We start from the raw sequence: 15,215 nt of genomic DNA on the forward strand, positions 1-15,215 counted from the left end.
CAAGAGTTTTATGCTCTACCAGCCCAGTGCCCCAGAAGCTTTTTTTTTTTTTCCAAGTACAGTCTCAAGATTTTATTTGTGCTTATTTCTCTTGCCTAAGGAAACATATCTAGGAAAATGTTTCTACCACAAATGTCAAAGAAATTACTGCCTATGTTTTCTTCTAGGAGTTTTATGGGGTCAGAGTTCACATTTAGATCCTTAATTCATTTACAGTTTATATTTGTTTTTCGTGTAAAATTGGTCTATCCCAACGTCATCTATTGAAGAGATGGTCTTTTCCCCACTGTATATTCTTGCCTCGGTGGTCATAGGCTAATGGACTATATAAGCATGGATTTATCTCTGGGCTCTCTATTCTGTTCCACTGATCTATCTATTTTTATGCCAGTACCATAAATAAAATAAGAGCTTTGTATCATAGCTTCAAATATGGGACTGTGATACCTCCAGCTTTGTTTCCAATAATTCTTTCCTTCTTAGCTATGGATTACTTTGGAAAGAATATCTTTATTTTTTAAAAAATTTATTTATTTATTTGAGAGAGAGAGAGAGAGGAGGGAGAGCACAGGCAGGGTGAGGGGCAGAGGGAGAAGCAGACCCCTCACTGAGCGGGGGAGCCCAATGTGGGGCTTGATCCTGGGACACCAGGATCATGACCCGAGCCAAAGGCAGATGCTTAACCCAGGCACCTGAAAGAGTATCTTTTAAAATTTCTCTATGGATTCCTTTTAAAGAGTTTATTTTAGGGACACCAGGGTGGCTCAGCAGTTAAGCATCTGCCTTCGGCTCACGGCGTGATCCTGGAGACCCGGGATTGAGTCCCACATCAGGCTCCCTGCATGGAGCCTTCTTCTTCCTCTGCCTGTGTCTCTGCCTCTCTCTGTGTGTGTCTCTCATAAATAAATAAATAAATAAAATCTGTAAAAAAAAAAAAAAGTTTATTTTAAGGATAATTACACTGGGAGTGGATATGGCAGGGGTTACTTTAGTTTTCCCTTGAAACATTTCAGTATTTGTGAGGATTTTTTTTCTTAAAAATAATGAAGTAAGGATTACACTTATCAATAGAATTAAAACAAACCTATCTTCACAGTCAATTGTTTAGTTACAATAGCTGGAAGTTACCCATGAACCTAGGAAGCTCCTTAAGCTATTGTTTTCATTTTTTAATTTTTAAAAAGATTTATTTATTTGAGAGAGAAAGAAACAAAGAGTGAGGAGGAGGGGCAGAGAAAGAATCAAAGCAAACTCCTTATGTAGGGCTCTATCTCAGGACCGGGAGTTCACCAGGTAAACTGAAACCAAGGGTCAGGATGCTTACTGATCTGCACTATGCCACCCAGGTACCCTAAGACTGTTGTTTTTAAAGGATCTTATTTGCATCTCTTTTAGGGAACAAAATGCATGAAGAACACATAACCCAAATTAACAGTCTTCATCTCTGAGTGATGGCATAAGTGGTTGTCTTCCTTTCCTCTCTATACTACATTGCCTGTTTATGCACACCTTACTTTATAAAAACATGTTCTTTTTCTTCCTAAATAAAGAAATATTTTAAATAAATTCACTGTGACTCAGCACATCCCCACTCACCTAGGCATTATGGATGCCACTTGCAGCAGCCCCAGGAAAGCCCTGGAAGAAGCACTGGTGCCGGAGCAGGTCCTTAGCAAAGTGCACAAGGTGATGTAGTTCAAGAAGTACCTGTTCTTGGAAACCTCTGTTCTCTCATCTGGGAAGGGAGCAACTAAGGCTATCATAACTTCACGCTTATGAATGATGCACACTTAATATTTTTGACACTATTTGTTTAAACAATTCGTTCAATTGTAAAAAGTTTTGTAAATTGCCAATATTAAATTTCCCACTTTATTGTTCCATGACAGACATTATTTGCCCACTATAAGGAAGGAAAATAATTTTCTTCTCACTGTTCTAAGTTCTTGCAAGGGCCACTGTACAAAAGACTGATTTTTTTAAAAGATTTTATTTATTTATTCATGACAGACACAGAGAGAGAGAGGCAGAGACACAGGCAGAGGGAAGAGCAGGCTCCCAAGGTGGAGCCCGATGCGGGACATGATCCCGGGTCTCCAGGATCACACCCTGGGCTGAAGGCGGTGCTAAACCACTGGGCCACTGGGACTGCCCACAAAAGACTGATTAACAGGACTAAACAGAAGTTAATTAACCTGTGTATCTTCGCTATGACACAGTAAGCAACACAAAAGTTTGGTTTCAACTTTAGTTTATGTAGTATTTTAGCAGCGGAACAGTAAACTTTTAGAATAACTACATGACAAAAGAAAAACACCTTGAGTCTCCAGGGCAATAAATTGTGAGGAGGCAAATATATGGGAAACTAATGGTAGATTCGGGTTAGCTAGTAAAATGTGTTATGTAGATCTCTCTAGTACCCTCTTCCAGGTTAGGGGACTAATGTTTTCTCCAGGGAATACCTTTTTCTCCTGATAAAGCTGGGAGCTTGCATGTTCTGCTGCCCTTGACTACAAATCCATTCTGTGTATATTTGGTTCTGTATGAGAAATTCCATGTTCACTTCAAACCCTGAACAAATCTGAAGAAAATACAGGTTACATCATTACATTTGTATGAATAAACAAAGGACCAAAGTCTACTATATATGCATATATTTGTTTCCTACATGTATACCTGATACCTGTGTTCTGTTGTTCATTTACACATGATTTAAAAAGGCTTAACTGAAGAGACTGCATTATGACTACTGCTGGACAATGGGATTTTGAGGAAGCTCTTGCAATCATCTCTGTACTGGAATACTTTTTTTGGTAGACAAATGGAGAATTTCAAACATGACTTTCAAATGTAGTATTGTTTTTTTTTTGTTTTTTTTTAATTTATTTTTTATTGGTGTTCAATTTACTAACATACAGAATAACCCCCAGTGCCCGTCACCCTCAAATGTAGTATTGTTTCAAAAAATTGATGGTTGCCTAATACCGTATAGCACAGAAATGAATATTTGATTAAAAATAATTATAGGGGCACCTGGGTGGCTCAGTGGTTGAGTGTCCTCCTTTGGCTCAGGTCGTAATCCCGGGTCCTGGGATCCAGTTCAGCATCAGGCCACCTGCAGGGAACCTGCTTCCCCCTCTGCCTTGTCTCTGCATCTCTCATGAATAAATAAATAAAATATTTTTTTAAAAAAACAGAAAAAAATTATTATAGCGAGGTACCTGTGTGGCTCAGTGGATTAAGCATCAGACTTCGGCTCAGGTCATGATCCTGGGGTCCTGGAATCAAGCACCAAGTTGGGTTCCCTGCTCAGTGGAGACCCTGCTTCTCCCTCTGTTCCTCCCCTGCTTGTGCTGTCTCTCAAATAAATAAATAAAAATCTTTTAAAAATAAAATAATAATAATAATAATAGCTTCCTTCCCATGTGTAGCAATAACATATGAAAACCTTTGAATTCTCTGGGTCTTTCCACAAATAACGACAATAATAGTGGTTTATGTTTTCATATTTTACAGCTCTATGAAATAGGAGGATCTGAAATGAGGATGCCCTTTATAAATTAATGAAACAGTGAAGCTTGCTAAAGAAATTAAACGTTAAGCTAAAGAATCTATGAAGGAAATTATGAAGAGAAGTCTATGTACAATACAATGAAAATGAATAAAATACTGATGAATAAACCTAACCAAGGAAGTGAAAACGCATAAGCCAAAAACTAGAAAATATTGATGAAAACCAGCAAAGAATATACAGATGTATGGAAAGACATACCGTGGTAAGATGTCAGCAGTACCCAAAGCTATCTTCAGATTCAGTGCAAACCCTATTAAAATACCAATGATGTTTCTTGCAGAAGTAGAAAACATCATCCTAAAACTCAAAGGAATTTCAAAGTCCACCAAAAACTCAGAACAATCTGCAAAACAACAAAAGTGGAGAACTCACACCCTGATTTCAAAATTTGCTAGAAAATTGCTGCACACTCATCAGAACACATGGTATCACCATGAAGACAGATACATATGCCAGTGGAGAAGACTAGAGAGCCAGAAACAAATTATCATGTATATGATGATCAAGTTATTTTCAACAAGGATGCCAATACCTCCCAATGGTGAAACATACTCTCGTCAACAAAGTGTTTGGCCAACTGGATATCCACATACAAAAGGAAGAAGTTGGACAGTTATATTACACCATATACAAAAATTAACACAAATGATGTTTAAGACCTAGATGCAAAATGCAAAACTATAAAATAGCTAGAAGAAAACATAGTTAAAATATTTTTGACACTGGATTTCGCAGTGATTTCTTGGATATGACATGAAAACAAAAGGCAAAAAACAAAAATAAACAAGTGAGACTACAACCTAAAAACCGTTTTGGGGATCCCTGGGTGGCGCAGCGGTTTAGCGCCTGCCTTTGGCCCAGGGCGCGATCCTGGAGACCCGGGATCGAATCCCACGTCGGGCTCCTGGTGCATGGAGCCTGCTTCTCCCTCTGCCTGTGTCTCTGCCTCTCTTTCTCTCTCACTGTGTGCCTATCATAAATAAAATAAAATAAAATAAATTAAAAAAATAAAATAAAAACCGTTTTGAGTCAAAGGATATAAACAAGAGTGAAGATACAATGTACAGAATGGCAGAAAATACTTGCAGAAAAAATACTTGATAAGGTGATAATACCTAAAATATGTAAAGAACTCCTACATCAAAACAACAAAAAGCATGTGGTTTATGTATACAATGGAATATTACTCAGCTATTAGAAATGACAAATACCCACCATTTGCTTCAACGTGGATGGAACTGGAGGGTATTATGCTGAGTGAAGTAAGTCAGTCGGAGAAGGACAAACATTATATGGTCTCATTCATTTGGGGAATATAAATAATAGTGAAAGGGAATATAAGGGAAGGGAGAAGAAATGTGTGGGAAATATCAGAAAGGGAGACAGAACGTAAAGACTGCTAACTCTGGGAAACGAACTAGGGGTGGTAGAAGGGGAGGAGGGCAGGGGGTGGGAGTGAATGGGTGACGGGCACTGGGGGTTATTCTGTATGTTAGTAAATTGAACACCAATAAAAAATAAATTAAAAAAAAACAACAAAAAACAACCTGATGAACAAAGGAGTAAAATTTTCAAAGTACATTTCTCTCAAGATGACATACAAATAAATGGCCAACCAAAATATAAAAAGATGGTTAACATCACTAAACTTTAGAGAATAAATCAAGGAATGGGATGCCCTGGTGGCTCAGAGGTTGAGCGTCTGCCTTTGGGTCACCGTGTGATCCTGGAGTCCCAGGATCGAGTCCCACATCAGGCTCCCTGCATGGGGCCTGCTTCTCCCTCTGCCTGTGTCTCTGCCTCTCTCTATCTGTGTCTCTCATGAATAAATAAATAACATCTTTAAAAAAAGAGAATAAATCAAAACCAAACTCAGATACTACCTTATACACATTAACATAGTTATTCTTAAAAATAAACAAAAACAAAATCATGCTGATTCCATATGTATATGGCAAATTAAAGTGGTTAAATTCACACACACACACAAAAAAAAGCAGAATGGCAAATGGACATGGGAGAGGAGAGAAAACAGAGACATGTTGTAGGTAAACTAATTAGAATTCAGAAAAAGAGGGGCAGCCCCGGTGGCGCAGCGGCTTAGCGCCCCCTGCAGCCCAGGGCATGATCCTGGAGACCCTGGATCGAGTCCCACATCAGGCTCTCTGCATGAAGCCTGCTTCTCCCTCTGCCTCCCTCTGCCTGCCTCTGCCTCCCTCTCTCTCTCTCTCTCTCTCTCTTTGTGTGTCTGTCGTGAATAAATAAATAAAATCTTAAAAAAAAAGAATTTAGATAAAGAAACTCCAAAGAGAAAAAAAAAAAAACAAACCCAATAATGATACTTAATGATAAGATTAAGGTTGTGTGGGTACAAGAATAATCCCTTTTTGTCTGAATTCACTGATGAAAAGTTTCATTTTTTCCCTAAAATTTAAAATTCAACTATCATTTTCTGTAGTGAAGATTTGATGGCATGTTCACCCAATGAAGTTATGAGTCTTATAAATTCTCAGGAAGCAAAACCAGCTATACTTACAGTATAATAGAAATCATTTTAGGGTGCCGAAGTGGCCCATACTTGGGGCAGGAAGCAAGAATAAATGATGAAGACTGAGTCTGGAGACCATCAAAGTAGGGAAGACATGTAGGCTACTAAACTGTAACAAATACAAGCATGTGTTAAGAATGCATGGGACCAGGAGAGAAGATGAGTGGGAAATATCAGAGAGGATGACAGAACATGAGAGACACCTAATTCTGGGAAACAAACAAGGGGTAGTGGAAGGGAAGGTGGGTGGGGGATGGGGTGACTGGGTGACGGGCACTGAGGGGGGCACTTGACGGACTGAGCACTGGGTGATACGCTATATGTTGGCAAATCGAATTCCAATTTAAAAAATTAAAAAATTTAAAAAAAGAATGGATGGGACCCTGGGGAAGAGTGATGGCACATGGCTCACCAGACTCTCCTGATGCTGACAGACTACCCTGAACCAAGCTGTGTGTGTTACTTCATAGCCACCACAGAAGACTGGCCTGAATGAGGTGCACCACCCCCAGACATGAACCCCAGAAACTTTTACTATTTTTGTGACCTCATGGTTCAGCTGTTACACAAACTGAGTGTTGAAGCAGCTACTGGCCTCAAGAACATTTGAAGGAAATTAAAAATCAAGTGTGAGATAACATCCCATTTCAATTAATAAAAATTAACCCTTCTTTTTCATTCCCAGTGATGTGTGAGAATTGGTGCCCAGAAATGACCCTATTGTTTTTGTGATACGACCACATGACAAAGACAACGCGGACAATTCACAAAAGATGGTGTCCATGATCCATGAATAACCAATATCTCCCATTATGTGTGAGAGCTGACAAGACCATTTAAACTATAGATGGTAATTTAACACCAGAACCTTGTTCTGAAACACACACTATTCACAGGGCACAACTTCAATTGCTTGACAAATCACTGCTGGAAAATGACATTATTGCAATAAGACTATCAGGTATTCAGGAAGAAATGCAGGAAATATCCTATTTCCTAATCCTATAAATGATGTCACAACAACACAAAATTTTTGAACTTTAAAGACCAAAAATACAAAAACCTTAGTTTTTTGAAAACGGATTAGTATATGCGACCAAGCTACAGAAAACTGTTCAATAAAACTACCCGCACCCTGCACCCCTCCCATACACGCGACCCAGAGACGCGAGGAGGCCAGCGAAGCCCTCCTGTTCCTCGGCCTCGGGGCCAGGGTGACCCGGTTCCAACCCTCTGGGCAGGCACTGGAGACGGCAAGAGGGGCTGTCCACGGTACCGGGGGCCGGAAGGGCGCGAGGACACCGCCTGGCTCTCGGGAAACGGGTGAGCGGACAAAGAGATCCCGGCGGTCAACACTTCAGTGATCAGGGCGAGGCAGGGGTAGGGGGTGGGATGGGGTTGGCCAAGAAGGAAGTGAGGGAGCTCAGGCGTCTTGCTCCACGACCCACGGACCCACCAACCTGACACAACGCCCCGCCCGGGCTCCTCCCCAATGGGATCACAGGATTCCCACAGAGCTTTCTGGAGGCTGACTTCATGTGAGGACAAGGGGCAACTGGCTACCTTCAGCACTGGGATGGGGCCGTAGGTAGTGGTGTGTGTGGGGGTGGCAGAGGAGGGGAGGAGGGTGGAAATGAGGGGCGGGAGCCTGGACGCACATGCACGTGCGGGGAGGGGAAGGCTCGACCCAACGCGGACCTTCTTCCACCCGGGTGTGGGCTACTGGAACAGCCGGGGCCTCCACACTAAAGCGGGTCCCAGTGAGCCAGAACCTGAGCCTCCTTCGGGGCATCAGCACCCGGACGCATGACTTGGGTACATGGGGCCCAAGGGCGCTGGCCACGCTGCCCAGGGACCACAACCCATCGGTTGCCTGACCCTTCTGGCAGACTCTGCACACTAGTCTGTTGATGACCAGCTCCAAAGCAGCCGAGGCATTGGGACCCAGAGCCAAGGGCCATTCCTTGTCATTGCCCTGAACACACTGTTGGGATGTTAGAGAAGGTGCCGCAGAAAGTCAAGTGTGCAAACACAGAGGCCGCAGTGGAGGGACGACTCTGCCTACTAGACTTGTGTGGGGGCGAACTGGGGCCACGTCTCCGCCAGAAAGGGGGAAGCCCCCGTGAGATTGCACCGTGATGCCATTGCCTGCCCTGTTTTGTGTCAGGCCACCGCTTCTTAGGCGGATCCCTGGTTGTGATGGTGGTAATAGGGTGGGGGGTGAGGGTGAGCAGCCTGGGGAGCACGGAAGCAACAGGAGGAGCAGGAGAAGGAGGCACAGGTGGCTGCTGCTACTGATGCTTCCACTTTGGCTCGTCCCAGGAGGGCACTGTCCCTTCTGTACTTGGCTCTGCACCCAGGAACGAGCCGCACCGGCCCACCCCGCCCCTCCCATCCTCCCAAGACAACCTAAGGGCCCCTTGACCGGGTGGCCAAGGTGCGCACCGGACAGAGGGACATCATCGGGGTACCCCGTCAGACCCCCCACAAAGGCAGCAGCCGTCCCTCCGTGTGCCGCAGTCCCCACCTGCGCCAGTCTTCGTCCAGCTTCCAGGGCCCTGATTGGGACCAGCCCAGGCCTCCCATGCTGCTCTAGCTCCTACAGGAAGGAGCCCCAGGCCAAATGCCCAAGGGCCAGATGCACGAGGCCTTCCAGAGCTCTACTCTCAACAAGACAAGACACACGCCAGGGGGCGAGGCCTGGGCTTCCAGTCCCAAGCTGCAGGGCAACCGAGAAGAGTCGCAATCGGTCCCCGTAGCGGTTTCTGGAGTCTCCCAGCTTTCCTGGAAGAGCTCCAAACCTAGGGGAACTTGAGGGGGTCCAACTGCGGTCAGCCTTGGTCTCCCAAAGCCTACTACCAGTGACAGCACACCGCGAGGCTCTGGTGGCCGCCACGTCTGGGCGGGACTGGAGCGGGGTGACAGCCACGCGGGCCGGGCCAGGGGGCGCCGGGCCTTTGGCCGCGTGCCCCTTCCCCCGGGAGCTAGAGCAGGATCCGTGCGGCCTTTGGCCCTTTGGCCGCGTGCCCCCTGCAGCCCCGCCAACGACCCGCACGGGAACCTGGAGGGACCCGCACGGGAACCTGGAGGGCTGCCGCCACTGCTGGTGCGGACGGGGGCGGGGACCCTGCTGTGCCCGTGTCCGGATCCCGGATCCCGGGAAGGGGAACGGGTGTGGAGCCGGGCCACCCGGCGTCAAAGGGGGGGCCTTGAGCGTGAGGGGGTCTTGGGAGGCGGAGGGGTAGGGGCTGGGGAGGAGGCGGTGGCGGAGCTCACCAGGAGGAGCAGAGAGTCCGGGTCGGACAGGCCCCCGGTGGGAGCAGCAGCAGCACCAGCCAGCCGCGGCCGCCTCCTCCTCCTCCTCCTCCTCCTCCTCCTCCTCGGCCGGGCCCCGCGCCCCGTGCCCCGCGCCCCCCGCCCAAAACCCGGCCCGGGCCCACCAAGAGGCTGTTGCCTGACACCCGGGGGGGGGGGGGGGACACACACACCGGGCAGCGGCACTGCCTCGTCCCGCGGCTTTCCCCTCTCTGGCGGAGGCCTGGTCCCAGTGCCCCCATTTCCCTCTTCCCTCAGCCAAGTCGAGGCCAAGCCGCCGCCATCACTCCCCCTCCACCCCGCGCCCCGGGCCAGCCAGGCCTCTCAGCTCGCCCCGTTCCCCTTTCTGGGCCACCTTCTCCAACGTCCCACCACAGCCCTCAGGGCAAGCACAGTCGAGGAACGGCTGGGTGACTCCCGCCCCTGCATCCCAAAGCCAACGCCTGCTCCCGAGCTGGTCATCAAGGGACCAGCGTGGAGCGCGTGCCAGAAGCGCCAGGCGCCTCGGGATGGGACTGCCAACGGCCCCTTCGGTCCCGGTCCCGCCGGGACGCTGGGACTTCACCCCCGGGCCCGTCCTGCCCTGGAAGCCAGCGGGCGGCGGCTCCGGGGATCGCCAACGCGTTCCGCTTGATGGCAGTGTTGCACCGGCAATGCCCACCGGCCCTTCCCCCAGGGCCTCTCCCTCCGCCCTTTGCCGAAGAAAAAAGGCCAAGCGCTGGCCGCCGGGGCTCCAACATGGCGGCTCCCGTGCCTGGGCCGCTTTCGCTTTCGGGGAGCGCTCCGGCTTCGGAGGCTTCGGAGGCTTCGGAGGCTTCATCTGAGGCCCGCTGGAGCGGAGCCCGGCGGAGCCTCGGTGCCCTCGGCCTCCCCTCGGCCGGCTTCGGGGATCACAACGGTCGGGCGGGGCCTCCGGCAGCCCTGGGGAGACACACCGGCGTGGTTTCTGGCACACTGCTGCAGCCGCTCCCAGTGGATCATTGCTTGGCCTAGGTTTTCACAACCAGGGAGAATTTTCTGTCCTTGTCCATGAATCTATTATGCGTCTATCTTCATATAGAAGTTCTGGCGGAGCCGTCAACTGTCACATTTGGTGAGGGTGATTGAGCTATTTCTGATTCTCTGTACTGTTGTTGAATCTTCTTAAAGGCTTTGCAAAGTTACCAATGGTCATTTTCAGTTTGTATGGATAGTTCTATCAGGAATCATTTATTTATCTGAGATATAATTGATTTTGCTGGGTTAACGTTCATTGTGCATTCTTCATTTTACCCAAGGTTAGGTTTAATATATGCACCTCATTTCAGTATTCAAGAGCCTTTTTTTGGCCATATTAAAACTGCCGGTCTCCTTTAAAGATATAGATACATAGATTTATATACATATAAATAGAAATATATACGTTACAATATTCTTCAAGTATTTATTTTTAATACTAGTTAAATGTTTATCATCATACTGTCAATACCATTTGAAAACAATAGAATATTTAGTAGTAGTTTCCTTTTTTTTAGTAGTTTCCTTTTTATAATAGAGAATACTTGCCTTTAATTAGTCCATGAATTATAATCATAATTGCAGTGTAGTAAGTTTTTTTTTTTTTAACATTTTATTTATTTATTCATGACAGACACACAGAGAGAGAGAGAGGCAGAGAAGCAGACAGAGGGAGAAGCAGGCCCCATGCAGGGAGCCTAATGTGGGACTGGATCCCGGGTCTCCAGGATCAGGCCCTGGGCTGAAAGCTCACAAAACCGTTGAGCTACCCGGGCTGCCCCTAAGGCTCGTTTTTAATGATCACCTTTAGTAATGTGTAGATTATACATTCCATTTTTCAATGGGTCTTTTTATGTCAATAAGGGGAGCCACATCCTTTCATTTTTTTCTTTTTTTTTTTCATTCTTTCAATTTGAATTGATATATTTATCTTCTGCAGTCTTTGAATCGAAGTCTTTCACCATGTTTCTTTGTCAAGAATATTCTATTTAGCGCCTCTTTCCGTGGTTCCAATCTGTTTCAAATTCCTCCTGTTTAGAATTTACCTGGGAACTTGAGTATCTGGTCTACATTGTCTATCTTCATCATACTCTTAATTTTGGTGAAAGGCCATATTGACAATATCTTGCTCACTGAGTTAGGTAGATATTATGAGTTCATTTGCTTCAAGATTTATTTGAGAGAGGGATCCCTGGGTTTGCTCAGTGGTTTAGCGCCTGCCTTTTGCCCAGGGCGTGGTCCTGGAGACCACATGGAATCCCACATCTGGCTCCCTGCATGGAGCCTACTTTTCCCTCTGCCTGTGTCTCTGTCTGTCTCTCGGTCTTTCATGAATAAATAAGTAAAATCTCTTATAAAAAGATTTATTTGAGAGAGAGACACACTGAGTGCAAGTGCCCGAGGAGGGTGGAGGGAGAGCGAAGTGGAGTCTTCGCTGAGCAGGGAGCCTGATGAAAGACTAGATCCCAGGACTCTGGGATCAAGAAATGAGCCAAAGGCCCTGATGAAAGGAACACAGATTCTTAACTGATTGAGTTACCCAGGTGCCCCTGGATCAGGAATTTATTGCTCACTTAATAAATAAGGTCGTAGCATCCTTCTCTACTTATCTTTCAAAATTTTTACTTTCACAGAAGGATGTAAAAACCAATATATTCAGAGTTTTCAGTACACATCCAATGAGGTATTAATAATGTAGTGATATTTCAACTACACAATAATGAATAGTATAAGACCAAACATTTAAGACCTTGATTTATGACTTCTTTTCGCCCACTTTACCCATTCAATGCTCAAAAATCTGATAATCAGAGAGGTATGCTTCAAAATGTTTTAACCTTTTGAAGAGTTGATTATATTATGGAGAATACACCATTCACTGATATTGAAAAATTTAACCATTATCTTGGTAAGCAATGGATTTACTAATTTTATTTTATTTTTATTTTTTTTATTCATGAGAGATACAGAGAGAGGCAGAGACACAGGCAGAGGGAGAAGCAGGCTCCATGCAGGGAGCCCGACGTGGGACTCGATCCTAGGTCTCCAGGATCACGCCCTGGGCTGAAGGCAGCGCTAAACCGCTGCGCCACCGTCTCTGCCCTTTTTTTTTTTTTTTTTTTTTACTAATTTTTAAAAGCCACTTCCATAAATAAATGTCGTTAAAAATAAAATGGACAGGATTTTAATGTACCAATAATCAAAGATTACATGCTTAGGCATAAACTAAAAGTTACATGAAAATCTACTCAAGGGCAACCTTAAAATTCCTGACTGAGAGAAAAGTAGACTTTAAGTAAATTTGTATTTTATTTTTGAATAAATAGCTTTTACCTGATGAACATTTCCATTCTTCATCAGGTAGTTATCAATCTATTCTAATCCTAAGGAAAATGCAAAAGAGTTTTGAATGCTTTGTTGTTATTTTCCATTGTTTGTAAGGGAAAATAAACAGGCAGGAATATTTGGGAGAGTTAGGACGACTAACAGTCATGTTGTGTGAGAACTGGTCTTACTACATGTGAATATATATAATAGAACACAAAATCCATGAATAGACATGAAGTCTCACGAGAATTTAGTATACAATGAGGGGGATCCCTGGGTGGCTCAGCAGTTTAGAGCCTGCCTTTGGCCCAAGGCGTGATCCTGGGGTCCCGGGATCCAGTCCGGTATCAGGCTTTTCTGCATGGAGCCTGCTTCTCCCTCTGCCTGTGTCTCTGCCTCTCTCTGTTTCTCATGAATAAATAAATAAAAATCTAAAAAAAAAAAAAAAAAAAAAGAAAAGAAAAGCACTGATAGACAGGAAACATTTTCCATTCACATTAGTAGTCTATCTAATATTTAGTGTAAGCTTCTAGCTATCGTTTAAGAGAATGATTAGCAACTAAGCAAATTGAAAGACGTTAACAGTTCACTGAAAGACAGGGCTCCTAAATATACAAAACGATTCTTCAGGCACTCATATAAGGGAAATACAAGCAAAAACTACAATTCTGTATAATTTCTTACATATTATGAGTTCCCAGCCGAGACCTGCCCATCTGAGGGGGCTGTATTACCTGCCATTTCCTGACCTCCCATGGGTCTGCATGGTTTCAAGTGGTCCCAAAGTCCCTTTTACCCAAGAAATTGTTATAATCCCCATGTAAACAAAGCAGTGTCCTTTGTATGCTCTGACCTTCCCATCTCGATTGCCTTGTCTTGCCATCACAATTTCTCTGCAGAAGGTATCTGAATTTTTCAGTTTTGGAAATAAAGACAATCCTCTGCCTCACTATCACCAACAAGAAACAAGTGTGTGCCCATGCACATACACACACATACCCCCCAACCGTATTAGGGCGGTCTAAATCTTTTTTTTTTTAACTTTTATTTATTTATGATAGTCGCACACATAGAGAGAGAGAGAGGCAGAGACGCAGGCAGAGGGAGAAGCAGGCTCCATGCACTGGGAGCCCGACGTGGGATTCGATCCCGTGTCTCCAAGATCGCGCCCTGGGCCAAAGGCAGGCGCTAAACCACTGCGCCACCCAGGGATCCCTATCAGGGCGTCTAAAAGTAGGTTGATTGTTTTGCTTTTGGACTTTTAAAATCCACATGTAGGGATCCCTGGGTGGCGCAGCGGCTTGGCGCCTGCCTTTGGCCCAGGGCGCGATCCTGGAGACCCGGGATCGAATCCCACGTCGGGCTCCCGGTGCATGGAGCCTGCTTCTCCCTCTGCCTGTGTTTCTGCCTCATTCTCTCTCTCTCTCCCTGTGACTATCACAAATAAAAATAAAAATTTAAAAAAAAAATAAAATAAAATCCACATGTAATTTCTTTGCCTTACTCAGAATTTATATATTACAATTACCCTTTATTATCTCTACTAACATGAAACTATTTCTTTATAAAGCTTCACTATTTCCTTAATAGAAGGCATCCTCCTTTCAGATAACCTCTACTTCTCGAAACTGTAACTGGATGAAGAAACTCCCGGATTTCTATCACTTGGGGAGAATTCCTGAAAACTTGAGCTTTTTTCTTCCAAGTGGTTAAATGCACACGTGGGAATAGAGCTGCATTTTCTTTTAGGTCAAAAACTCATTCAAGGAAATGTTACTTCTCTCAGGATACGTCCCGAGGAGCCCTCCATCCAAACCGACCAAGCCGAGCCTCCCGCGGCCACGCAAATGGGGAGGAAGGACAGGGGAGAGAGAAGGGGTCCGGGGGACCCCCCCGCCCCCAGCAGCCACAGGGAAACGCTCCCGGGCCCTGGGCCGGGCGGGGCGGGGGAGGGGGGCGTCGGTCCGGGAGAGCCGCTGCCGGGCTCTCCCCGGGCCGCGCCAGGGCGCACAACTTAGAACTTAGGCGGCGGTCCGTTCCCGGCGCCCACGCCCGACCCGCCTCGCCGAAATGCCAGTCCCCGCGGCCGCCGCCACCGGCCGAGGTCGCGCGCCGGGCACAGGCTGCCAGCACGCTGGGGGATCGGGAAGGCCCCCGGGCTCGCAAGGGCCGCCCAAGCCTGGCCCCCAGCCCCGGGGCCCCTCGCGGCCGAGGAAGGGAAGGAAAGGCAGCGGGACAGAGGCCGAAGGACCCACCTGGCGGAGGCCGCGCGCCGGAGGGACAGACCCAGTCACCCTCCATCGTGCAGTCTTGGGGCACCTCGGGGCCGCCGCGGCACCTCACATCCGGAATAGGCAGCCACCACTTGCCTTCAAGCCCGAGCTTCACCTCATTGTTCCTGGGGGGTGGGGGGGAGTTGAAACAATCTGGCTGCAGGAGTAAGACAAATCTAGT

The 15,215-nt window shown here is 46.3% G+C and overlaps 2 long non-coding RNA genes across 2 annotated transcripts in view; one reads left to right on the forward strand and one right to left on the reverse strand.

Moving 5' to 3' along the window:
- Positions 1-3,716, forward strand: part of LOC140628320 (uncharacterized) — a 110,769-nt gene extending 107,053 nt beyond the window's left edge. Inside the window, exon 6 of the long non-coding RNA XR_012026609.1 lies at positions 3,517-3,716. This is a non-coding gene — a long non-coding RNA (uncharacterized lncRNA). The remainder of the gene's footprint in view (positions 1-3,516) is intronic.
- Positions 1-15,215, reverse strand: part of LOC140628322 (uncharacterized) — a 51,745-nt gene extending 36,530 nt beyond the window's left edge. Inside the window, exon 1 of the long non-coding RNA XR_012026615.1 lies at positions 15,017-15,215. This is a non-coding gene — a long non-coding RNA (uncharacterized lncRNA). The remainder of the gene's footprint in view (positions 1-15,016) is intronic.

Source organism: Canis lupus, chromosome X (genome assembly GCF_048164855.1).
Source record: "Canis lupus baileyi chromosome X, mCanLup2.hap1, whole genome shotgun sequence".
Taxonomy (NCBI): Eukaryota; Metazoa; Chordata; class Mammalia; order Carnivora; family Canidae; genus Canis; species Canis lupus.